At 33.8% G+C, this 26,441-nt stretch overlaps 1 long non-coding RNA gene and 1 other non-coding gene across 2 annotated transcripts; one reads left to right on the forward strand and one right to left on the reverse strand.

Annotated features, from left to right (window-relative positions):
* Positions 1 to 8,989: 8,989 nt before the first annotated feature.
* Positions 8,990 to 9,116, reverse strand: LOC127721030 (U11 spliceosomal RNA). The gene has a single exon (XR_007991045.1). It is a non-coding gene; the product is annotated as a U11 spliceosomal RNA (small nuclear RNA).
* Positions 9,117 to 13,902: 4,786 nt separating this feature from the next.
* On the forward strand, positions 13,903 to 25,036 carry LOC127720037 (uncharacterized). Its single transcript, XR_007990591.1, has 5 exons — positions 13,903 to 13,986; positions 15,552 to 15,631; positions 16,906 to 16,923; positions 23,706 to 23,720; positions 24,941 to 25,036. It is a non-coding gene; the product is annotated as an uncharacterized LOC127720037 (long non-coding RNA).
* Positions 25,037 to 26,441: the final 1,405 nt, after the last annotated feature.

The raw sequence follows: 26,441 nt of genomic DNA on the forward strand, positions 1-26,441 counted from the left end.
GCATGATCGCTAAAGGCTAAATATGGAGCAAACGTGTCCGATGATCCCTCTGGCCAACCAGCATGATCGCTAAGGCTAAATATGGAGCAAACGTGATCCCTCTGGCCAACCAGCATGATCGCTAAGGCTAAATATGGAGCAAACGTGTCCGATGATCCCTCTGGCCAACCAGCATGATCGCTAAAGGCTAAATATGGAGCAAACGTGTCCGATGATCCCTCTAGCCAACCAGCATGATCGCTAAGGCTAAATATGGAGCAAACGTGTCCGATGATCCCTCTGGCCAACCAGCATGATCGCTAAGGCTAAATATGGAGCAAACGTGATCCCTCTGGCCAACCAGCATGATCGCTAAGGCTAAATATGGAGCAAACGTGTCCGATGATCCCTCTGGCCAACCAGCATGATCGCTAAGGCTAAATATGGAGCAAAGGGAAAACATACAAGATTTGTCTTTTTTTATGACACCAACAATAATCTGCACGACAAGATCTGCAAATAAGACAAGGAAATGTTTTATCATCTTTAGGTGTTTAGTACAAAAACAATTGTAGATGGAGGAAAACTGTAAACAGATAGAAGTATTAGCAATACAAGATCATAAAAAAAGTTAAAGATGTATGTCATGAATTCAATTCTAGTCTATAATGTTGGAAAGGTGCCGTTTTTAAAGATGAACAAAGACTAGGTGAGCGACACAGCCTCTTAAGAGCCTCTTGTTGATTTATCTCTGTACTACCATAGCCTTGGTCCTTTTCTGGTAGACATTGCTCATATGATCAAGAGTGAATTATATAAGTAAAGTAGTTAGTAAGTTAGTAACGTCAACATAAAACAATGATTTTGAACATAAAATTGAGAATGGAAATGGGGAATGTGTCAAAGAGACAACAACCCGACCATAGAACAGACAACAGCAGAAGGTCACCAACAGGTCTTCAATGCAGCGAGAAATTCCCGCACCCGGAGGCGTCCTTCAGCTGGCCCCTAAACAAATACATATACTAGTTCAGTGATAATGAACGCCATACTAAACTCCAAATTGTACACAAGAAACTAAAATTAAAAATAATACAAGACTGACAAAGGCTAGAGGCTCCTGACTTGGGACAGGCGCAAAAATGCGGCGGGGTTAAACATGTTTATGAGATCTCAACCCTCCCCCTATACCTCTAGCCAATGTAGAAAAGTAAACGCATAACAATACGCACATTAAAATTCAGTTCAAGAGAAGTCCGAGTCTGATGTCAGAAGATATAACCAAAAAATAAAAATAAACAAAATGACAATAATACATAAATAACAACAGACTACTAGCAGTTAACTGACATGCCAGCTCCAGACTTCAATTAAACTAATTGAAAGATTATGTCTTCATCATATGAATATCAGGCACAATCCTTCCCGTTAGGGATTTAGTATCATACCATCATAACATATATGAGAAGAACATAACCCGTGTCATGCCAACAACTGGTTTTTAAATAAATGTGTTTAGTGCCGATGCAAAGACCCTATAAGTGAATCAATATTAACGCCAAAATATGCAATCTTTAATGACCTGACAACAGTATCGTAACTATATCCCTTCTTAATAAGTCTATTTAAAGGTTTTGTTAGCTTCAGAGGTGAATACTGACATTTTTGTGCTTTATAAAGAATATTTCCATAAAAAATTGGATGTGAAATACCTGAACGTATAAGAAGTCTGCATGTTGAGCTATATTTACGAATGATGTCCTTATACCGATGATAAAATTTAGTAAATGTTTTGACTAGTTTGTGATATCGAAAACCCTGGTGTAATAATTTTTCAGTAATACATAAATTTCTCTCGTTAAAATCTAAAACATTGTTACATACACGAGCGAATCGTACAAGTTGAGATATATAAACACCGTAAGATGGTGACAAGGGAACGTCACCATCTAAAAATGGATAATTAACGATAGGAAATGAAAAATCATCTCTTTTATCATATATTTTAGTATTATGGCAATATCCAATTATAATAGATTAAAGCAACCAATACCGGGAAGTAACTCATATCGGTGAAAAAAATCTGGATAAAAACGCATGACACACCACATTACTTATTTAACCGTACTGTCAACTGTCTTGTTAGAGAATTACTTACCATTCCTCTTGTGTGTGTATTGGGGCGGGAAAAGGGGGTGCCCTCTTTTTGTTTGAATCGAAATTGTCTCGGAAAAATAGAGTCAGAAAGGAAGTGAAAAAAAAGTTTGTTTTTATTGAAAAAAAATTCAATTTTTTCTACCTTTATATAATTAAAAAATAAAATTGTTTTTGATTAAGGTTAAAAAAAATGGGTATCCCCAGAAAAAAACAAATGCACCCCTGCAACATGCATGTATGCGTGGTCAATGCATTACTGAAGAATAATGACGGGAATAGAATTTAACCACGTTCCCTGGTGATGAAATGTAAGCGTGTAGCTGAAACCAGGCACAGACTATCCATGGAGCATCTAATCTTGAAAATCGTAAATTATATAGCCACTGTGAGTTTTCCAATGAATTACTGTTTTGTCCACATTCGGAGTTTCTAAAACATAATATAGACACCATTTATTCATAAAAATAATTGACTAAGTGTGTTCCTTCTAATGATATCAGTTTACACACCTTATATTGAAATAATATCGATATTCACAGCTCATAACGATATATATATCTGTTAATTTTGTCTCCAACATGATTATATGTGTGATGAAAATGGAAACAATACCATGTGAAGCAATTCAAGACTAATCATGCGCATTTACGAGGTGAAAAACATTAACAGTTTGATATGTGAGAAAAGATTACAAGTTGTTCGAGATAATACGAGATTTCGATTAAGTTAGAGATGAATTATGATGGTAAAAGTGACAATTCTCAAATGGCACCTTTCAGAATTTCTTGTAATACTATCTGTTTGGGTTCATTAAATATGTATTAGAATCGTTTTTTTCTCTTTGAAGAATTAAAAGCGAAATTAGGAAAAAATTAAGTGATATTAAGATATTTCGATAAAATGGAACTGCTTCGAAAGGAATCACGTACAGAAATAGTTCTGTAGCAATCCGGTTTGTATAATAACAAGGAAAATTTTTAACTTTCGTTTTTTCCCACCTTAAACGAATTCAATGTGGTTGCTTGTGGAAGTCGAGACTTTGAGGGTTGAGTTGTACAGACCGCGGATAATTTCATGCTTCATGCTGTAAAACATTATCTACGTGATTTTTTGTTAAGTTTGTTTCCGTTTAAGAATGCCTACAACTAATACAATACAATAGATAGGTTCTACAAGGTAGATCTGTCGGGTTGAAGTGCGAAATATTTATACTCCGACTTGAAAAAGAGTATATAATAGACAAGAGTAGAAATATTGCCATGCCACAAGTTACCTTCGGAGCCTCAAAAGAGCTGAGACAATAGAATGTATTTATAGGTCACAAATCCTTATTGTGGAACTATAAAGCAAAAACCTCATGTACTTTTTTTACCGCCTTCAGGCCAATTTAGAGGAAATAGAAAAGAATGGAGACCCTTTACATACAAAAAGAGCAAATCAACAACCCTGTAACAACAGTTGCAATTCATAAAAAAAAAAAATCTTGATATCACTGGTTTAAAAGGTTTGCCAGAAATTTCAATACAATTGCATAGGCTGCAAAAGCGAGGCAAAAGATACCAAAGGGACATTCGAACTCATATTTGAAAATAAACTGACAACGAAATGATGAAAAATTAAAAAAGACTTAAACTCTAACAACAGTATACAAAACGCAACATAGAAAACTAAAGACTGAGCAACACGAACACCACAAAAAAAAAAAACGGGGATGAACTCAGGTGCTCCGAAAGGGTAAGCAGATCCTGCTCCACATGTGGCACCCGTCGTGTTGCTCGTGTAAGTACGGATTCAGGAAATGTAGAAATTGTGGTTTTATCTCACATCTTGTTTTTTAGAGATCATTATATATATATATACGCTTTTTAAAAGCTAACACGGATTTACAACGTCTCCGTCTGAATACAACTTATATTTATAACTTAAAATTTAGATATTATGTATATTTAAAATAGAACTTTTTTTGAATATCACAATCGCACCTCGTTTTAAGTTTAGAAAGAACGTCGTTCTTGTGAAAATGAGCTGCAAACAGTTTAACTCTGTTGTAGAGTTTATTGTCATTTCATCGGAAAAAATTAAAACAGAAAGCAAACTGTTTAAAATTTTAGATATTTTGACAGTTAATTTTCATTACAGTTAATCTAAACATACATAAACTACTTTGATACGCCATATTCATTTCTGGTCAACTGTACTCAAAACCGAATAGTCGGAAATCCGAAAATATCAAACATTCATGGTGTATGTGTTATTAAGACGCCATTGGTGATGAATACCATTACATTTTTAATTGTTCAGCTTTTGATAACTGTAGAAAACAATGTATTACATTTCATTATAGGAATAGACCTAACACGTTGAAGTTTCATGCCTTAATGAATCCCAAAACATGTTCAGAACTGAATGAGCTGTGTAAATTTATTAAGGAGATCAATAACAAATTGAACTTTTCTGGGTGAACAGTTGTTAATGCCTCTATCTACTTTCGTACATTATTTATTTATGTAATTGTATTGAAATATGTATAATTATCTCTATACCTTTGTAATTTGGTTTGTGAGAATAAAGATAAAGATGGTACCAGATAGCTTTATAAGGAAGCCAAAAAGTACGAAAATATCTGACTTCGACATTTGCAGGATTTTATTGTTACTTAAACCGAAAGAAAGTTTTAACCTTGAACATTATTTAAGCATAAAAACATAAACATACACAACAAACTATTATAGATGCCAATTTTCATGCAGTAAGAGTGCTCTGGCTCCCTTCAAATTAAAATACAGCAAAAATCGAACTTCTAAAAACGAATCGATATTAAGAGAAACGTTCTTTTAATGAGAATTCTCTATTCAGTTTCTGTAAAAGCTTTTATCAAATAAATATTTTATAAATTGTAAAATGCTGCTAAAGTTAACAGAATATCTTCATTAACCAAAAACCTTTTAAAAATTCACACTAAATGTTTTTCCAGGAAAACGGACTTCCTTTACTAATTATGTTTTCTTCTTACTCTAATGAGTAAATGCACCGTTTCCTTTGGTATTTCCCCTGACATGGCTTTGATTTTAAGGAATCGATAAATGCTCTTATGCAATTATTGAAATAGAGCATACATTTTTCTTCTTTGTTTCATCTTATGGTAAATTTTAAAGTGATGTCTTGTATTTTTAATCCTTTGAAAGCTGAATGTTAGAATACAAGAGGAATTAATAATGTATCTCCATCAGCTAAATCGAAAAGTTCTCAAAGAATTGGTTTTGGTCCTAAAATTCCCGGGATTTTCAGTATAATATCTGAATGAAACAAAAACATATTTTTTCGCCTATAAAATCAAAATCGGAAAGAAGATGAAACCTAGTGGAAAAGCTTATAGATAATTTTAAGTGAATCATATTTGTACTACTACGAACAAAAAAGCCCCACTATTAGCACTGCTATCTACATGTGACTTGGCTGAATTCACAATATTTTGTTGTAAAATGTTAACATTTTTTGTTCATAAAAACTGGGACCAATGGCTAATACAGATATTGGTCCCAGATAGCATCAACGGTATTTTGGAAATATATGTTGAAAATGTAGAATAACGTAACACGAAGGAGATATAATGTCTGTATGTGAAAAAGTAGTAACATAATGAGAGAGCTGTATGATATTTCAATATATGATATAGCTTTCATGTACATAACATTTACATATGTACTTGTAATAGGTGTGTCTGGCTTTGAAAGTTATGTTTTAGCTTCACAGTTTTCCTCTTCTTGTTCTCTTGAAAAAAATATGGCGTTCATGTAACAACTAGTGATGATAAATCATTGAACACACATAAACCAACACAAAACAAAGGATCAGTGTTTTTTTTTTTTTTGCTGTCCATCGTGTGTGGCTTTCAACATGGATTTGGATATGAAGCTCCCACTTGGATGCAAGTTAAAGACGGCTCTTAAGTAGGCGAAGTTAAATTTGTGTAAAGGTAAATTTAATTATTTGATAATGTCCAATCAAATTTAAATATAAGGTATACAAGTTTAACTCAACCTTTTTATGTTGTTTGCAGATGTCAATCTTAATTGCAATGCTTGAGCAAACATTGATACAAACAAAGCAAGCAAGCCAAATAAACCCTTGCCTTGCTTGCATTATGAAAAGAGCTGTAAAACCATTGAGGGTGGATTCTTTTCTTGATTTTGATAAACAGATGTGTATTGACGAATATAGATGGAGGGTATACATTACAAGGTCAAATTACACGTTTCAACGGGGTTAAATTCCTGTAATAAATGTATAGGGTCTAACAAAACTTTAAAGATATGTTTTAATTGCTCATTTTTAATTGGTTTTTATTTGCATTTTGTCATTTTGTCAATGTTAAGTCTTCAGACATTCAAGTAAGTCAGTCATGTCATTGTAAATTTTGTTGTTTAAAACCAAATCTTCTTATTCAAAAACATTCAAATTATGATAAAAATGAATGATAAGAGGCGTACAATAGCTTTTATTCTGTAGAATGAACATTTAAATTCAATCAATGGTATGGTTTAGAGGAAAAGTGGGTGCCAAATACCTTTGTAGATAGAAGTCTGGGAAACCATAGTTATTTTGTTACACGAAGATATGAAATTAGAGAGAGATTAAATGAGTTGCAAATTCAAAGCGCGGAGGCACGAATAAACTAAGATAAGAACGGACGAACAGACCAACTGAACACGGCAAATAAAATGGTTAATACTAAGTCCGGATCCGTCCGAATTTTTTTCTCTGATGTAATACAAATAATCTTTCCAGAAGATTTGGAGCTATGGTGTAACATCGACCTACTGATGCATGGTAGAGTGAACAATTAGGACAGATATTGTCCCATCCTAATTATCCTAGATGATGAGTATTAAATATAAATACTTAATTATATGTTATTTGGAGGATGCGGAGATGAACAATTATTGATAATGTATACATCATGTACATTGTCCATAACTGACGAGCTAATCAAATTATCAAATATTAATTAATACGGTTTGTAATTTATTAATATGAAATCAACATCTGATAAGTTGTGGGTTGTTATAACAGCGTTAGTAAAAGCAACACTATTAACCCTATCCAAGTTTGTAATTTGTAATCCGGCCCTGTGACTCAACATGCAGGAAGTGACTCTCCCCCCTCATGTTGGGATGGCGGTCTTTGATTTAAACCACTTTACGACTGAGAATCAAAGGGAAAGATTCATACAAGAAGCATGACCAGTCTAGAAACAATTATATATATATTATTTTTATTGTCATGAATACATAAAAGCATCTTGTGACAAAATACTACAAAAAAATCGTTCTGGTGGGGAAAAAAGGAAACATTCTCAGATAAAGAGAGATAACTCGAGTAGATAAAAATATTATGCCTATACATAGATGAGATAAGGCTCATTTTCTATTTGATTGTAACAAATTTGAGGATGATAGAAATTGTATGTTAGCTAGTATTGCACAATATAATTCTTATTTTAATCATATGAACAGTCAAAGCAAAATTATCTGGTTATTTAGTGTAGAAAATGTTGAGTTACTTAAAATAATATGTAATTTTATATACAAACATCTTCCTTAGTGAAGATTAGTTAAAGGAAATCTATGTGTGTATATACATTTGATTGGACATACAAAATTATATTCATCTGAATATCACAAACATACTAGCCGATTAAAAAAAATAAAATTGTTAAGATATATTATTTATTCAAATGTTCTCTTATATCCTTGAGGCATCGTCCCCTGGTATCAACTGCATTCAAGTTACCTATGATGCTTCCTTGTTTGCTTTTGATACAGGTAGGAAAGAGACATTTACACACATTTTACATGCCTATGGCCCATAAGGTATCGCCCCCTGGTGTCAGCTGCCTTTAGGAAACCATAATGCTTTCCTATTTGCTGCTGACACAGGATGAGTCATGGACATGTTTAATTTCTACTTTCTTTTTGGCTAATTATTATATATTTAATTGATCCAACTTTTTGTGTTCTATACATATGTGGATATCTATTTTTCTTTTTTTCTTTTTGGGCTGCTTGTTTGTTATCTATATCAACCACACTTGCAATAAAATGCATTAGTATTAAAAAAAACAACATACTATAGATTCTTTATCTACGTATTCTTTAAGAACTTAAATAGTTCTCGTTTAACTTTTTTTTTTTTTGCATCTCATTGTTTGTATTGTATTATGAAAAAATTATTGATGTTGTAATGTTTATGCCCTTTGGGGCCCATAATTGGAAATAAAATATCATAGTAAGATGTTAATACAATATATTTCCCAATCATTGATATTTTTATCAATCATAACACGTTCCTTTGTTTGAAATTTCATGTGTTTTTGAGTATTGGAAAAACAGTCTACTGTATCTTGTAACGACTTTAACTGTTTATACAAGATTTTTTTTATACTTTTATCGGTTGATGAAATCTTCGATCATTCTTGACAAACTTTTCACTGTATGAATTGAAGCTCAGTTCAGAGATGGATTAGGAACCCGTACTTTGTGTCTTGGATTAAAAAATGACACCTTCTTTCAAAAGACGACATACACTTTATCTAAGTATATTTGTTTGGTGTTTGCTTAACAAGTAATAAAAAAGATCCTGGAAGTTATGAATTGAAGAGGAGAGTTTCTAACTTTAATTTCGTCAGTATAATCAGGATTTTTAGTCATCTCTTGGCGTTCATTGCTCGCAAGATCGATAATGTTGTATCCATCCACAAGAAATCATAATTTGCGATATCTGCCTTTTAAAAACCGAAAGTTATATTTATGCCAGTTACGTTTGGAAGTTTCTTCAATTATATTTGATGTGATGGGGCGCCGGACCTAAAGAGTACCAACTGCCACCAAGTAAAGAAATTATGCCTCCGAAATCTCCTGATTGTGATTCCGCCCAGAACCGTTAGGCTCTGAGTACCAAACATGATAAAGGCCCTTTTTGTTTATGTTGTGGTTGATTCTTTATATGAGGTCACATACAAGATAATGAAGCAAAGGTTTGAAAATAAAATTCAAACTACACTTATTCCCCTTAAAAATAGTTCTAGCCATATCCAATTTTCTTTTGAAATTATAAACTTATTTAATAAGTGTAATCTTTTACAATATACAATTTAACGTATTTTACTTAAAAGAAAATCAATTTGTGTTATTAGTGGATTTTAAAGGGACATCACTCAAGAATACTTTCCCGTTGTGTGTATTAAGAAAGCACTTCTTTACGTTTTTCTAAAAGAACAGGCAGACGCGGATTGGTTGATTGATTTGACTGATTGTTGGTATTTAACACTACTTTCGCAATATTGACTTTATCGTGGCGATATCTTCTAATGATGACTCACTGAGCCGGAATGCCCAGAGAAAACCACCGACCTTTAGATAATCTGGCCAGACGTACGCGTGGATCCAAAATTATTTAAAAGACGGTTTTGTGAGTTTCACCCAGAAAACATTGGCAGGAAATTGGAGGAGGGCCGGGTTGTTCTAGCCCATTTTTTAACTATTTGTCACGAGGATTTGTACGTAATTTTAATCACAGATGCTTTCAAAAGACCCTTTATTTCTGTAATCTTTAACTTTTTGGGGGCATCTTTTCTTTTTCTTTTGAAATAACACTTATTCTGAAAAATTCTCTAAAGATTTTTCTGAAATTACATGATTTCTTTATTCTGTACATAGTTCATTTCTGTAATAAGAATAATAATTTTAAAAAGTATTGTATTTCACAATTCTTTTATTTTCCAGTTATTCTTTCACCATTCTTTAATTTTTTGCTCATTTATTCTCTATTTGTTATATTTTTTGTTTGGTCTTTATTCTCTATTCTGTAAATAAACTCATCTACAAAAGACCCATCAGTGACAATCAATCAAAAAAGTTAAAAAGGGGCCAAATAAAGTACATGCACGAAGTTGAAGTGCATTAAGGACTCAAAATTCCGAAAGGTTTTGCCAAATACAGCTAGGGTAATCTATTCCAGGGTTAGCGGAAAATCCTCAGTATTTCGAAAATTTCAAAGTTTTGTAAACAGTTAATTTATAATTATGACCATATCAATGATAATTCATGTCAACACAGACTACTGGGGTGATGATACCCTCGGGGTCGACATCCAGACCCTCGGGAATTGCCCTGTTTTGAAACCCTTTCATAAATCCCCCTTTATTTCTTGAATATATGTTTTCCATTTATCTGTATCGTATATATACCAGTATGCCCTATTTTTACTACTGTGAATTCAGAAATTATTGCGTTCACTTACACCCCCCCCCCCCCCCCCCCCCCACTTTTTTTGACGATCAATGCATTTGAATGGGGACATATAGTTGGAATCCCCCTTTATCCTGGGTTAGGAACCCCCCCTTTTATAAATGGCTGGATCCGCCCCTGCCACTCGTGCTATGGTATATAGTGGCGATTGGTACTACTAGTAGGTTTAATTAGTTCTATAATATAAGCCTTCGTAAGGCAGTATCGTTGGCTTTCAACGTTTATTATCAAGAGATATTTTTTTACTATCATGATGAACCACGAGGTTCAGCATTGATAGTAAATAAATATATCTGATAAAAAACGATACGGACATACGAAGGCTTATAGGTTATATGACTAGCGGTTTCATCAACTTTTTGATTTTGACACTCTTAATTAAAACAAATACCAATTGATGGGAAATTGGTCACATTTCATTACTTCTTTATATTTTTTTTTATTAGAGAAGGTCTCATTATTTCCCTCTTATTCGCTAATCACAGATACTAATGATTGTCCAATGGTGTTTGATTTCATGCAGGAAAGGACCTTTTAAACAAAATATTTGTCTATGCATTAGCACACCGAATAATTTTTTTTACAGTGGCTAAAATAGTGGTATCAGATGCATTTGTATGCCGGAAAATCGACGAAAAAAAATCGGTTATGAAAACATGGCGTTTTGGTATAGAACAGTATATGCATAGTAATTCGGACCACTAATTACGGTTGAACTAATTAAACCTCCTCTTACATGTATACATTCCAAATTCTTTATATATAATAATGCTAGATGTACGTAGATAAGAAGATGTGGTATGGCCACCAATAAGACTACTATCTGTACAGACCAAAGGACCGCGACAAAAAAAGCATTTATGAGGGTCTTGATGGGGGTCCTTCATTTCTTTATTCTTTAATTTTTCAAGTATTCCATTATTCTCTATTCTTTAATTTTTCAAGTATTCCATTATTCTCTATTCTTTATTCATATTGCCCATTATTCTCTATTCTTTATCCATATTGCCCATTATTCTCTATTCTTTATCCATATTGCCCATTATTCTCTATTCTTTATCCATATTGCCCATTATTCTCTATTCTTTATCCATATTGCCCATTATTCTCTATTCTTTATCCATATTGCCCACTATTCTCTATTCTTTATCCATATTGCCCATTATTCTCTATTCTTTATCCATATTGCCCATTATTCTCTATTCTTTATCCATATTGCCCATTATTCTCTATTCTTTATCCATATTGCCCACTATTCTCTATTCTTTATTCATATTGCCCATTATTCTTTATCCATATTGCCCATTATTCTCTATTCTTTATCCATATTGCCCATTATTCTCTATTCTTTATCCATATTGCCCATTATTCTCTATTCATTATCCATATTGCCCATTATTCTCTATTCTTTATCCATATTGCCCATTATTCTCTATTCTTTATCCATATTGCCCATTATTCTCTATTCTTTATCCATATTGCCCACTATTCTCTATTCTTTATCCATATTGCCCACTATTCTCTATTCCTTATCCATATTGCCCATTATTCTCTATTCTTTATCCATATTGCCCATTATTCTCTATTCTTTATCCATATTGCCCACTATTCTCTATTCTTTATTCATATTGTCCATTATTCTTTATTCATATTGCCCATTATTCTCTATTCTTTATCCATATTGCCCATTATTCTCTATTCTTTATCCATATTGCCCACTATTCTCTATTCTTTATCCATATTGCACATTATTCTCTATTCTTTATTCATATTGCCCATTATTCTCTATTCTTTATCCATATTGCCCATTATTCTCTATTCTTTATCCATATTGCCTATTATTCTCTATTCTTTATTTTTTGTGTGCCTATTTTTCGCTTTAATATTTTTCGCTATTTATTGTGTACATGTTGCTCATTATTCTGTATTATGTATCCCCAACCTCAATTATATAATGTCACCATATACGACGGAGCAGATATCGTTGCAATTATAAAAAGTTGTCTGAATTAACGATATCTTAAAAAACAAAGATCATAAAAAACAATATGTTTGCAGACAACCACTATACTACATGTATATAACAGATTCCTGGTTCTCGAAAAGCACATCAATAATGTGGCTGGGTTTACATGTAATTGAGCACTCAATCCACCTCTAGCATGGGACAGTTCATGGTGTAAAAACACAATATATAAGCACAAACTGTAAAAATCAGTTGGAAAGGGCTAGTCTTGTATTAAATTAGATTAAGTATTGTGAAAGATACAGATATCCGTTTATATACAATGTGTAAGTAGTTGTTTTTACGAGGATCTGGATCTATTTCTGTATTCTTTATTAATTTTCAGGCCGTTTTTCTTAATTCTTTATTTTGTTGCCTATTATTCTCTATATATTCTTAATATTACAACACCCATTATTATCTATTTCCTTATTTTTTCGGCCTATTTTTCTCTTCTTTCTATTTTTTATTCTCCATTCTGTAAATATAAAAAAAAGGAGATGTGGTATGATTGTCAATGAGACAACTATCCACTAAATTTCAAATGAAGTGTGGATGTAAGCAATTATAGGCATTACGGCCTTCAACAATGAGAAAAACCCGTACCGTATGGTCGGCTATAAAAGGCCACGACATGAAAAATATGAAACAATTCAATTCAGAATACTAACGGCCTAATTTATAACAAAACAATTTACGAAAAAACAAATATGACAGAAATAACCAACGACCACCACTGAACTACAAGCTCCTAACTTGGGACAGGCATATAAAGAATGTGGCGGGGTTAAATATGTTTGTGAGCGCTCAACCCCTCCCCCTAACCTGGAACAGTGGTGTAAACCCCATTTTAATATCAACTCTGCAAACTCCATTTTATGCTCCAATCTTGTGAACCCCATCCATCCTTTATACTATCAGTAGGATAGTATTTTTGAAAATATATATGTTAATGTGGGTAAATCAGTATTATGTCTAAAACATCTTTTTAATGATTATATGCTTGAAATGAATTATATAAATTTTGACCAGAATACATGTTTTTGAGTTTCGTTGTGTTGGATGGTTGCTGTCCAACGCACGTATTATTATAGGACACTTCTTTCATAAATTGTCTAATTAAAAACGTTATTCAATCAAACTTTGTGCCGATAAAAATGCCATTGCATAGAAGATCTATTCACTAGACTACATTTTGTTATCAGATCAGTTTAGTTTTAAATGGCATGGATATGTTCTAAACATAATATATTCCAGAGTCCCTAATACTCAGTTACAAAACTAAAAAGCTGTTCTCCCACAGACCCTCGTACTACTTTCCACTAAATGAATGTAGGAAAGGAAAATACTTCTATTACGTAATTCTAATTGTCAAGAATTTGTTCCACGATGTATATGTGGTCATTATTTCTGACCTGTCCTTGCGGTTCATTAGGAACAAGTGTGATAAACAAGATAACGAGTGCCTTGGTCAACGAATTCAGATAACAATGTGGTAGAACTTCCTTTCAAGTCAATTTCGGTATATATGAAGAGGTAAGGCCAATTTCCCCTGAATTTCATACTCAACCAACTTGGATGTTTTGTTCAATCTTTATATTATGACAGCTTCATATATGTATTTTAAATTTGTTTAGATACGATTGTGTCGGATTTCAAGCATATTCTCTTTTAGTAATAATTTAATATATGATTATCATACATGTAGTTGGTTTCATAATTTGGCGCAAAGATAGAAGTCAATATACAATACCGCAGAAATGTTAAAGCAATATTATCAATAAATTTAATGGACTTAAGGAAGTTGAGACACTATACTATACAATAACTGTCTTTTGTTGAGGTAAACATGCGGTTTTATTGACTTTTGCAAAACTGACATTCACTAAGGCCGACAGCCGAAGTGAATATCAGTTTTTCAAAAGTCAATTAAACCACATATTTACCGAAACAAAAGACAGTAATTGTTTTTATTCCATATTCCGAGAGAATACAGTGTTTTCAATGACTAATATTTACCAAAACCAATTGTACATCAAACATTTTATCAAAACGTTACATATAAGAGCGCGTGACGTTTAGCGCGGTGAATATCACTTTTCTCCAGGTGAATATTATCAGGTAATTACATGGCATCTTTCATATCAGATGTATTATCATCCCAAGGTTCAATATCAGCCCAAGAGCCGAAGGCTCGAGGGTTGATAATACATCTGATATGAAAAATGACATGTTATGATATTTTATCATATGCTTCAACAATGGAGAAAAGTAACAGTTTAATATATTGATCCTTTTAAGTGGTTCTCAAGTACAAGTTCAAAAAGTGAAAAGTTTACGGACGACGGACGCCAAATGTTATAGATCCGATATGAAATCTTTCTATCATATGCCTCAACAGAGGAGAAAAACAACAGTATAGTATATTTTTATTTTGACGATAAAAAAAAATTAACAAAACATAATGACCACTGTTTGGAAAAGTCAATATTTGTAAAGTAACTTGCTAAATTATGCTGGAAACATTGAAAAATTCATTTATTGTATCATTTGGTTTTTTTTTTGCATTTTAAATAACGATAATATATTTTCCTGTTTCCTAATAATTGTTTTGTACCCTATTTTGTTATGTTTTTCACTAAAAACGTACCATTGAGTTGTATTTCCAAGTGTCCGACGTCCTTAAACTTTTCACTTTTTGAACTTCTACTTGAGAACCACTTAAAAGGATCAATATCTTAAACTGTTATTTTTCTCCATGGTTGAAGCATATGATAAAAAGATCATAACATGTCCATTTTTCATATCACATGTATTATCAGCCCTCGAGCCTTCGGCTCTTGGGCTGATATTGAACCTTGGGCTGATAATACATGTGATATGAAAAATACCATGTAATAATCTGATATTATCGTGACGTCAAAACTAAGAATTATAATCATATTTAGTTTAGCTATCCATGTGTGCTTCTCTTGGTTTTGTGCACTTTTTGGTTTTTGTAACTTTGATATTTTTTTACCAAATAATGGGTATGAATGACCACTCTCGTTTAATATGTGAATTGACACCATGCCTTCAACTCAGACATTATTTTTTTTCAGATTAAGTACAGACATGCTTCCATTAGTACTGTTAACCATTTGTACTCTTAGTGGTTTTATTGAAGCTAAAACTAGTACAGGTATGTATGTATGTATATGAATATAAAATGAAATGCTTTATCAACCTTACGGGTTTAAAATTGTATAAAATGATTTTTTAAGACAATGAAATAGTTAATAACACAGTATTATATAACAAAGAACAGTAAGTGCATGTACATGAGAAAGAAATTTTTATCAAGGAAGATAATTCAATGATAGAAGAACTACTTCCCTTTGTACAGTTTCTTATTATGTGGATTTAAAAATAAAGTATGCTCATGTCACCTTAATTCATTTATGAGGGTCTGGTTTACAGAAGAGAGAATATTGGATCAAAACCACAAGTGTGGGAGGGGGGGGGGGGGGGGGGGGGGGATGGTGGTGATAGACCAAACAAGTAAAGAATAGAGAAATAAAGAAAAAAGAATAATAGGGCAAAATAAAGAAAAAAATAAAAAAAATGTTATTTCACTATCTTTTACACTTTTATCTTGGACTTAAAATTCCGGGCCAAGTAGGGCACTTAGCGAACATACTCCGCTATAATTTGGTTTTAACTAGTCGTTTTTATACAAGTATCTTTAGAACACGATTTTGTGGTTGCAAAGGACACATTGTGTCTCAATACAGGAACACACATGTCTTTCCAAGATACAAGTTTTGGGTCACAAGGTCAACTTTGAAAATTGCATTTGGTCACCAGGTCTCTTTTAAGCCAAATAAACATTGAAATAACAAGGTTTTGAACAGTTGTTTTGGTCACATGTTCTCTTAAATGAGACGTCAGGTCGTAAGCTAGGTAGCCTGCCAAAGCCCTTAAGGTCGCAGATCGGATTTGACCATGTTGAAGCCACAAGTTTTAATAAACACTCTGACAGGTTACACTGTAACAAAAGACAAATACAACATACATGCAATATTACAAGAGCAAACAGCACATAGTGGATAGATAAGCGCATGAATTATCTTCAAATACAACTAACCTGTACAAGAGGGTCTTTACAAAAAGTGGTCAATACTACAGAAAAATGGGGAAAAAAATAAAGAATTTAGAAAAATGGAGTGCTTAAATATAGAAAAGAATAGAGAATAATGGGCAAAATATAAAGAATACAGTAGAGAAAAACGACATAAAAAAAAATAAACATTTGTTAGCATATCTTAAAGTGCTACCGATCTATATAATCATGGTAGCATAAATAAAACAGACTGTAATTGAAATGGTCATGCACTCTACAGCAGTAGTCAATAATTATGTGTTATATCAAATAATTTCAATGATATAATACAATATGTGTCAATTGTATTACAGACCAGTTAGAGAGGTCATGTAAGTAACACTAAATTATTATGACATTTTTACACACAAGTTGATATTTAAACCATATTTGCATTTGCATGAACAATTGTGAATGAAAGGTATCAAGCATGTGAGCTTCCTATGGTCAAAGAGGGTTTATGATTTTTGATTTTTTTTTCTATTATTTCTTCTTTATCTGAGTTAAAATTATCCGGGAAACGCCATATTTAAAAGTTTGAAAAACCAAAAATACTGGACAGATTTATATCCATGTGTGAAATGTTCCGAACAAGTCGAATTTATTTTCAGAAAAAGCCAACTAGAGTTAAGATTTGTACAAGTTCATATCAGAAACGATTAAGTATCAACAAGGCTCGAGCATGATCGAGTACAGTTCAAAGTATTGACCATACTCTAGCTTGATCGAGTACAGTTGAGAGTATTGACCAGACTTAATGTGCCTGTCTCAAGTCAGGAGCCTGTAATTCAGTGGTTGTCGGTTGTTGCTGTATATCATATTTGTTTTAGTTCACTGTTTTGTATAAATCAGGCCATTAGTTTTTTCGTTTGAATTGTTTTACATTTGTCATTTCGGGGAATGTTATAGCTGACTTTGCGGCTGTAATTCAGTGGTTGGTTTGTTGTTGTATATCATATCTATTTTTAATTAATTCATTGTTTTGTATATAAATCAGGCCATCAGTTTTCTCGTTTGAATTGTTTTACATTTGTCATTTTGGGGCCTTTTAAAGCTGACTATACAGAATGGGTTTTGATCATTGTTGAAGGCCATACGGTGACCTATCCTATAGTTGATAACGTCTATGTCATTTGGTATCTGGTGGAGAGTTGTTTCATTGGCAATCATACAACATCTTCTTATTTTTATATTAAGCTTGATCGAGCACAGTTCCAGAGTATTGACCAGACTCTAGTTTGATTGAGTACAGTTCAGAGTATTGACCAGATTCTAGCTTCCTCGAATACAGTTCAGAGCATTGACAAGATTCTAGCTTCATCGAAAACAGTGCAGAGTATTGGCCAGATTCTAGCATGACCGAGTACAGTTCCGAGTATTGACCAGACTGTAGCTTGATCGAGTACAGTTCAGAGTATTGACCAGACTCTATCTTGATCAAGTACAGTTACGAGTATTGATCAGACTCTATCTTGATCAAGTACAGTTACGAGTATTGACCAGACTCTAGCTTGATCGAGTACAGTTCAGAGTATTGACAGATTCTATCTTGATCAAGTACAGTTACGAGTATTGACCAGACTCAAGCTTGATCGAATACAATTCAGAGTATCAACAAGGCTCTAGGTTGATGAAGTATACTAGTACAGAGTATTTACCAGACTTAAGCTTGATCGAGTATAGTTCAAAAAGTATTTTCCAGACTCTAGCTTGGTCGAGCACAGTTCAGAGTATTAGCCAGACTCTATCTTGGTCGAGTACAGTACAGAGTATTGACTAGTTTCTAGCTTGATCGAGTTCATTTCACAGTATTGACCAAACTCTAGCTTGGTCGAGCACAGTTCAGAGTATTGGCCAGACTCTATCGTGATCGAGTACAGTTCTGAGTATTGACCAGACTCTAGCTTGATCGAGTACAATTCAGAGTATCAACAAGGTTCTAGCTTGATGACGTATACTAGTACAAAGTATTTACCAGACTTTAGCTTGATCGAGTAAAGTTCAAAAAGTATTTTACAGACTCTAGCTTGGTCGAGCACAGTTCAGAGTATTGACCAGACTCTATCTTGATCGAGTACAGTACAAAGTATTGACTAGTTTCTGGCATGATCGAGTTCATTTCAGAGTATTGACCAGACTTTAGCTTGATTGAGTACAGTTCCGAGTATTGACCAAACTCTATCGTGATCGAGTACAGTTCAGAGTATTGACCAGACTCTATCATGATCAAGGACAGTTCAGAGTATTGACCATACTCTATCTTGATCAAGTACAGTTACGAGTATTGACCAGACTCTAGTTTGATCGAGTACAGTTCAGAGTATTGACAGATTCTATTTTGATCAAGTACAGTTACGAGTATTGACCAGACTCTAGCTTCATCGAATACAGTTCAGAGTATTGACCAGATTCTAGCTTCATCGAATACAGTTACGAGTATTGACCAGACTCTAGCTTGACCGAGTACAGTTCCGAGTATTGACCAGACTCTAGCTTGGTCGAGCACAGTTCAGAGTACTAGTATTAGCCAGACTCTATCTTGATCGAGTACAGTACAGAGTATTGACTAGTTTCTAGCTTGATCGAGTTCATTTCACAGTATTGACCAAACTCTAGCTTGGTCGAGCACAGTTCAGAGTATTGGCCAGACTCTATCGTGATCGAGTACAGTTCTGAGTATTGACCAGACCTTAGCTTGATCGAGTACAATTCAGAGTATCAACAAGGTTCTAGCTTGATGACGTATAGTAGTACAAAGTATTTACCAGACTTTAGCTTATTGAGTAAAGTTCAAAAAGTATTTTACAGACTCTAGCTTGGTCGAGCACAGTTCAGAGTATTGACCAGACTCTATCTTGATCGAGTACAGTACAGAGTATTGACTAGTTTCTAGCATGATCGAGTTCATTTCAGAGTATTGACCAGACTTTAGCTTGATTGAGTACAGTTCCGAGTATTGACCAAACTCTATCGTGATCGACTACAGTTCAGAGTATTGACCAGACTCTAGCATGATCAAATATAGTTACGAGTATTGACCATACTCTATCTTGATCAAGTACAGTTACGAGTAATGACCAGATTCTAGCTTCATCGAATACAGTTCAGAGTATTGACCAGATTCTAGCTTCATCGAATACAGTGCAGAGTATTGACCAGATTCTAGCTTCATCGAATACAGTGCAGAGTATTGGCCAGATTCTAGCATGACCGAGTACAGTTCCTAGTATTGACCAGACTCTAGCTTGATCGAGTACAGTTCAGAGTATTGACCAGACTCTATCTTGATCAAGTACAGTTACGAGTATTGACCAGACTCTAGCTTGATCGAGTACAGTTCATAGTATTGACCATACTCTATCTTGATCAAGTACAGTTACGAGTATTGACCAGAGTCTAGCTTGATCGAGTACAGTTCAGAGTATTGACAGATTCTATCTTGATCAAGTACAGTTACGAGTATTGACCAGACTCTAGCTTGATCGAATACAATTCAGAGTATCAACAAGGCTCTAGGTTGATGAAGTATACTAGTACAGAGTATTTACCAGACTTAAGCTTGATCGAGTAAAGTTCAAAAAGTATTTTCCAGACTCTAGCTTGGTCGAGCACAGTTCAGAGTATTAGCCAGACTCTATCTTGATCGAGTACAGTACAGAGTATTGACTAGTTTCTAGCTTGATCGAGTTCATTTCACAGTATTGACCAAACTCTAGCTTGGTCGAGCACAGTTCAGAGTATTGGCCAGACTCTATCGTGATCGAGTACAGTTCTGAGTATTGACTAGACTCTAGCTTGATCGAGTACAATTCAGAGTATCAACAAGGCTCTAGCTTGATGAAGTATACTAGTACAGAGTATTTACCAGACTTTAGCTTGATCGAGTAAAGTGCAAAAAGTATTTTACAGACTCTAGCTTGGTCGAGCATAGTTCAGAGTATTGACCAGACTCTATCTTGATCGAGTAGAGTACAAAGTATTGACTAGTTTCTGGCATGATCGAGTTCAATTCAGAGTATTGACCAGACTTTAGTTTGATTGAGTACAGTTCCGAGTATTGACCAAACTCTATCGTGATCGAGTACAGTTCAGAGTATTAACCAGACTCTATCTTGATCAAGTACAGTTACGAGTATTGACCAGACTCTAGCTTGATCGAGTACAGTTCAGAGTATTGACCAAACTCTATCTTGATCAAGTACAGTTACGAGTATTGACCAGACTCTAGCCTGATCGAGTACAGTTCAGAGTATTGACATATTCTATCTTGATCAAGTACAGTTACGAGTATTGACCAGACTCTAGCTTCATCGAATACAGTTCAGAGTATTGACCAGATTCTAGCTTCATCGAATACAGTTACGAGTATTGACCAGACTCTAGCTTGACCGAGTACAGTTCCGAGTTTTGACCAGACTCTATCTTGATCGAGTACAGTACAGAGTATTGACTAGTTTCTAGCTTGATCGAGTTCATTTCACAGTATTGACCAAACTCTAGCTTGGTCGAGCACAGTTCAGAGTATTGGCCAGACTTTATCGTGATCGAGTACAGTTCTGAGTATTGACCAGACCTTAGCTTGATCGAGGACAATTCAGAGTATCAACAAGGTTCTCGCTTGATGACGTATAGTAGTACAAAGTATTTACCAGACTTTAGCTTATTGAGTAAAGTTCAAAAAGTATTTTACAGACTCTAGCTTGGTCGAGCACAGTTCAGAGTATTGACCAGACTCTATCTTGATCGAGTACAGTACAGAGTATTGACTAGTTTCTAGCATGATCGAGTTCATTTCAGAGTATTGACCAGACTTTAGCTTGATTGAGTACAGTTCCGAGTATTGACCAAACTCTATCGTGATCGACTACAGTTCAGAGTATTGACCAGACTCTAGCATGATCAAATATAGATACGAGTATTGACCATACTCTATCTTGATCAAGTACAGTTACGAGTAATGACCAGATTCTAGCTTCATCGAATACAGTTCAGAGTATTGACAAGATTCTAGCTTCATCGAATACAGTGCAGAGTATTGGCCAGATTCTAGCATGACCGAGTACAGTTCCGAGTATTGACCAGACTGTAGCTTGATCGAGTACAGTTCAGAGTATTGACCAGACTCTATCTTGATCAAGTACAGTTACGAGTATTGACCAGACTCTAGCTTGATCGAGTACAGTTCAGAGTATTGACAGATTCTATCTTGATCAAGTACAGTTACGAGTATTGACCAGACTCTAGCTTCATTGAATACAATTCAGAGTATCAACAAGGCTCTAGGTTGATGAAGTATACTGTACAGAGTATTTACCAGACTTAAGCTTGATCGAGTAAAGTTCAAAAAGTATTTTCCAGACTCTAGCTTGGTCGAGCACAGTTCAGAGTATTAGCCAGACTCTATCTTGATCGAGTACAGTACAGAGTATTGACTAGTTTCTAGCTTGATCGAGTTCATTTCACAGTATTGACCAAACTCTAGCTTGGTCGAGCATAGTTCAGAGTACTGGCCAGACTCTATCGTGATCGAGTACAGTTCTGAGTATTGACTAGACTCGAGCTTGATCGAGTACAATTCAGAGTATCAACAAGGTTCTAGCTTTATGACGTATAATAGTACAAAGTATTTACCAGACTTTAGCTTGATCGAGTAAAGTTCAAAAAGTATATTACAGACTCTAGCTTGGTCGAGCACAGTTCAGAGTATTGACCAGATTCTATCTTGATCGAGTACAGTACAGAGTATTGACTAGTTTCTAGCTTGATCGAGTACAGTTCAGAGTATTGACCAGACTTTAGCTTGATTGAGTACAGTTCAGAGTATTGATCAAACTCTATCGTGATCGAGGACAGTTCAAAGTATTGACAAGACTCTCGCATGATCAAGTACAGTTCTGAGTATTGACCATACTCTATCTTGATCAAGTACAGTTACGAGTATCGACCAGACTCTAGCTTAATTGAGTACAGTTCAGAGTATTGACAAGACTCTAGCACGATCGAGTATAGGTCAGAGTAATGACCAGACTCTATCGTGATCGCGTACAGTTCAGAGTATTGACGAGACTCTAGTTTGATCGAGTATAGTTTAAAGTATTGACCATACTCTAGCTTGATCAAATACAGTAAATTAAGTTAATCAACAAATCTCTTGCTTGAGTTTCACATTTGCTAATCCGGTGTCTTTTATATTTCTTTAACACAGTGAACATTCTCTTTCTTTCTTCACTGGTGGATAATTTTCTCATCAGCAATCACACCATATATATTTATATCGAGTAAATAGCAGAGGTAAAACAAAAAGTAAAACACCTTATCGCCATTTAGTTTAATAGTCCAATTCAGGAAAAACAGTTACGCAGACAACTTCTTGATTAGGTCAATAGGAGCAATGCTTTAAAGATCATTAGCAATGAGCTGAGGGAGGAAAAAGTTTGGAGAGTGAACATTTTAAAATTTTGATGGTTTAAGAAGCAACTTTTATAAGACAAATTAACATCTTTGAAAATGATTTAGTTGATGTGTTCACGATGGTTTAAACATGTCTCTATGAAAAGTTTTATGCACAAAACATTATTTAAACAAGACCCAAGATAGCCTCAACTGGTTTGAAAAGTTGTGTAATTTTAGAACTTATCCAGATAGTAATAAATTGCGATAAGGTGTATTCTTAGGGTTCTATCCGTCCAGCGACCAGTCCTCCCGTACAAGCATGAAATGCGCCCTATTACTGGTTAAGGGAAGACCATTTGGGTTTCTGGATGGAGGAGTATTTTGAAAAGGAATCACTTGGCATGATAAGATTTGAAAATGAAAAATTGTGTACAAAACAGGATGAAAACGGGTATTCTAAAACACAAAATGCAGGAACAATTGTGTGCAAAAAGTGGATTTAAAGTTTTCGCTAGGGAAAACAATAAGCATGCATAGCAACAGTTGAGAATGAACAGTCAATCTGCTCCCCCAGAATATCAAATGGTCGTCCCCTTATCAATACAGCAGATGTGATAGGAAACACGGATTAAAATCTACTGTTCATGATTGTAAAATCCATTGTATTGCAAATGAGTTTTGTATGAAATTCAATAACATATCAATATTATTATTATTACAGCACGATTTTGCCGTTGTAAGTATTTTTATTGAATCATTTCATAATTATTGTCAAGCAGTTTTTTTTAAATACTTGTACTAAAAATTTACATACTCACAATCTGTTTGTTTATCGTTAGAGATACAAGAAAAGTAAACGGAGGAAAAGTAGGAACATCACACTGCAACTTCATCGAAATAATCCCCACCGACAATTCCTGAAATGTAGAAAATGAGACCTTAATAAAGGTGGGGAAAAAAAAAGGTCAGGTCACAATTGGCAAACCGGGAGTATGCTTTTTCCTGTCTGAAGAGTAGATACATTCGGCATGCTGAAGTTACTGTATATTCATACATTTATTCAAGTATATGATGTTCATGTTTATATAATATGTCCGTCTTTCATATATTTGGAAATGCCTATCATGTATATATGTTAACTTGTTCGTTGAATCAACCTATTTTGTTTTAGTGTGTTGATTTATGTTCAATTATATTTGTTCACATACCCTGGTTAAGGGTCTTGAGAAATAAAAACTTGAAACTTGAAACTTGTAATTTATTTGTTGTTTTTTTTTTTCGTTTTTTATAATTAAAATATACAGGATTGATTGATTGTTTGTGTTTAACGACATTTTCAGCACTGTTGGCTATTACATGACGGTCAGTTATTATTGGCGGAGATAGAATGAGTGCCCAGTGAGAACCACTGACATTTGGCCAAATATATATGAATATTCAATACATATCTGATCGGCTAACGACGATGCAGCACCAACAGAAAAAATAAAAGATTCCTGAAATTTGTTCAAAGATACTGAAAAAAAACCAAGATGAAATGAAATTGTATTGACATATATTTAGGCAGAACAATAGCCTTCATCAGTGTCACTCCCTTTTTCAAATGTTATAAACAATGAGTTCTTTGTGTGTAAAATATCATGAAATAGAAGTTCCTTCATAATATAATTTCCAAGTGGAAGAAATATTCAGTAAATATTATTTCCACTGGAATAAATATTACAGTATTTGTTTCTAACGGAATAAAGAGTATAGAACATGACTGTGTTCAAACAGGAACAGATATTATGGCACTGTTTATAACAAAGTTTCCAGGAAAACTTGTGTTAGGCAGAACAAATATACGTCGACAAAAAGAGCACACTCACTCATACAAAGTAATATATATTGAGATGTCAGCTTTATATTGATGCTAAATGAAGATATCTTCGTTTTATTTTATTTTTTATTTCACAGTTTGCAAGTATAATCCGTGTAGACATGGGATTTGTCACAACTTCTTTTTATGGTTTGCTTGTACATGTCACAACGGTTATGAAGGACACCTATGCCAATATGGTAAATCGTATATAAATTAAGATCATGTTATTGTACCAATATATCATAATGAAAATACTGGTAATGTAAAATATTTAAACTGCCGCTAGAACACTTCCTGTTGTCTTTATCTACCAAATATAACAAAGAGATATTTCGTGCAATGTATATTTCTTATCATATCACTTTTCTTCACAATCGTTTAGGGATTGAAAGAAGTTTTTTGTATTGACTTTTTCATGTATATAGATGTATCAACTTTAAACTGCAGTTTACTGTATAAAAATAATATTAGGTGAATGTCAAAGAAAATATAAACTTTTTTGTATTCGGCTCGATAAACCTCGCCCTTCCCCAGTTTCTGAGCCTCATACACAAAGTTTATATTTTTTTCTAACAATGACCTTATACTGTATATATGAAATATAGTTTACCATTATAATGTGACAGGTCATTTTAATATGACGACATTATCTTTACTTAAAGTGCTAACTTAAACTTATTACGTTAACACTGCTACCGGTAACATGTAACATTTAAACTACTGCTATCGTTATAAACGAACGTTTACACTACATTCTGCTACCGTTAATATGTACAGTTTTAATTACACTACAGCCAAAACACTGCAAATTAAAAAAAAAACAATAAAAGGGAGATCAGTTCTTAAGGGGATGATCAAATCCTACACGAGGTCATCTAGTAATACTTCATGATGAGGTCTATCGATGGTCCAAATCTGGTCATGAAAACTCCAATAGAAGCAATGTTAAAATGTTGGAAGCAAAAAAAAAAACAAAAAAAAAACCAGAAAACAAATTAGGTCTTTCCTCACGTAGTGGAAAGACCTTAATAACCAAAGGTTGATTAACCACATCGGATCTCTACAAAGTCAGATTGTGTATGCATAAGATGATTTTTTAACTGTTCAGAAAAAATACATTTATAAATGATCGATATATTCTTTTTTTTCATCGTTTCAGAGATTAACTGTAAGTTTAAACAATTTAATATAATCATAATTTCTGGTTATCTACTTTGACACCTTGAGCCTCTACTGGCGCTTAAAAAGTGTGTAATGGAAAATAAATTCAACGAAAATCTAGAGCTATTAATTTTTTTATATACTATATATACAGCTCTAAGTGTATTATATATAGTAAATTCAAATCGTCAGTGAATGATAATATTGTGATTATCCTGATTTTAATGTACATAAACATTTTTGAACTTTTTATGAAAAACATTTCTAGTAGACTATACTATTGCAAAATAGGTTAATCAGACGGTATACAAAACAACCGCAATGTAATACATGTATATTTATATATAAGAGTTTTGAAATATACTTGTATTGCCAAGTGGCGTTTACAAAAAAACAAAGCAAATACCCAGTCAAACAGCTGACATAAAATAGTGG

The sequence above is a fragment of the Mytilus californianus genome, unplaced genomic scaffold, assembly GCF_021869535.1.
Source record: "Mytilus californianus isolate M0D057914Y unplaced genomic scaffold, xbMytCali1.0.p SCAF_11, whole genome shotgun sequence".
In the NCBI taxonomy this organism is placed as follows: domain Eukaryota; kingdom Metazoa; phylum Mollusca; class Bivalvia; order Mytilida; family Mytilidae; genus Mytilus; species Mytilus californianus.